The 1,387-nt window shown below is 41.0% G+C and overlaps 1 protein-coding gene across 1 annotated transcript in view; it reads right to left on the bottom strand.

The window, feature by feature from the left end:
• Window positions 1-1,248: 1,248 nt before the first annotated feature.
• ncstn (nicastrin) overlaps window positions 1,249-1,387 on the bottom strand; it is a 73,273-nt gene continuing 73,134 nt past the window's right edge. The window contains exon 17 of the mRNA XM_084326915.1: window positions 1,249-1,387. This exon is cut by the window's right edge and continues 893 nt beyond it. The gene's annotated coding sequence lies outside the window, so the exon portion shown is untranslated.

The following is a 1,387-nucleotide window of genomic DNA, read 5'->3' as shown; positions in this document are numbered from 1 at the left end:
CTGAAAACTAACGAAGCATTTTAGCCGAATATAAATTTTTGTTTTAGATATTCAAAACACTGTTTACATATTAACTTAATAAATAAACAAAAACGAAAATGTCCAATAGGTCTACCTAAATAACGCTGAAAACTAAGAAGCTTTATATAGCCTGTTTCGCTTTCTTATTAGAATGACGTCTATTTCCAGCGCTCACGTTACTGACTCACACGGCAGTCTCGTAAAACGTATTGAAGGCTATATCGAATCTTCTTTGACACACACACGACACAATAGCCTACTCAGTCACTATACAAACTGAAAACAGAAATCAGATTTCGAGCAGATCAACATTTATATAATGAAAGCACAACAGAACAGGGCAGCGGCGGCCCCACACCAGCAAATAATAATACATCAGACTCAACACTTCGCTGTTGATGTCAGCAACATGTTGAACAACGTTAACAAAACTTCGCCAACCGGCTACATCCAAGAACAAATTAAAACATTCGCCAACTGGCTATATTCCAACTTCAAACAACAAACCACTTCGGTCCGGTTCATTTGTTCATCATCCACCTGATGGCTTCATCACTGTTCTACTCCCCTCGAGTTCTTCTCCCTGCGGTAATTACATTACATCCAAATGTTTCCAAAAATGCAGCTTTCCCAGACGCATTGGGAACTATCAAAAGCTCTCCCTCTCCCTTTACTATTTAATCTGTTAACTTATACATCTTGACTCCTCAGACACGAGGCTTTCACTCTCTGATGATGACAGCACTACATTACGCAAAACAGAAAGTGAAAGCAGCATGAGGCGCGCTGCCCCGAATCAGGGCTGGTGGTCTATCGCCCTGCTCTAAAGATAAACTCTAAGCATAACCGACTTCGAAAGAGGGCCTAAGCATAACCAGTTCGAAACAAGGCGGACATTAATAACATTTTCAATCAATCAATCAATCCAATAACACACGCTCACTTAAAACAGCGCAGATTCGTGGCTGCCACAGGCTTGCCCAGTGAGAGGATTCTCCGGCGCTGCAGCTGGACCCTACTCTGTGGAGGAGTGGATTTCCAAAAGGGCACGAGACCGTTCACACTCCATACTATACAGTATTAAAAACTATTTTTAGCACAAAGCAATTAACTGCAAATAGAAAAATACTTGGAACCAACATGTTAACCTGGTGGTTATTTCGGCATTTTGTTTGAAGTCTGGTTCAACTTGGCATTTCCTTTGATCACAAAACGAGAAAAACTGGATAAGAAGCCATGTGTTTATTTCGTTATCAAGGCATTAAATCAACACACAATTGTTCCCCCGGTTGGTCATAAAGTCCCCGTCATTAAACTAATATCCGTCGACAGACACGTAAATCCTCTGGTGCGATGTCATCAAATT

The sequence above is a fragment of the Notolepis coatsorum genome, assembly GCF_963971535.1.
Source record: "Notolepis coatsorum genome assembly, chromosome: 13".
Classification (NCBI taxonomy): domain Eukaryota; kingdom Metazoa; phylum Chordata; class Actinopteri; order Aulopiformes; family Paralepididae; genus Notolepis; species Notolepis coatsorum.
The sequence above is the reverse complement of the archived record's forward strand: the minus strand, read 5'-3'. Positions and strand labels throughout refer to the sequence as shown.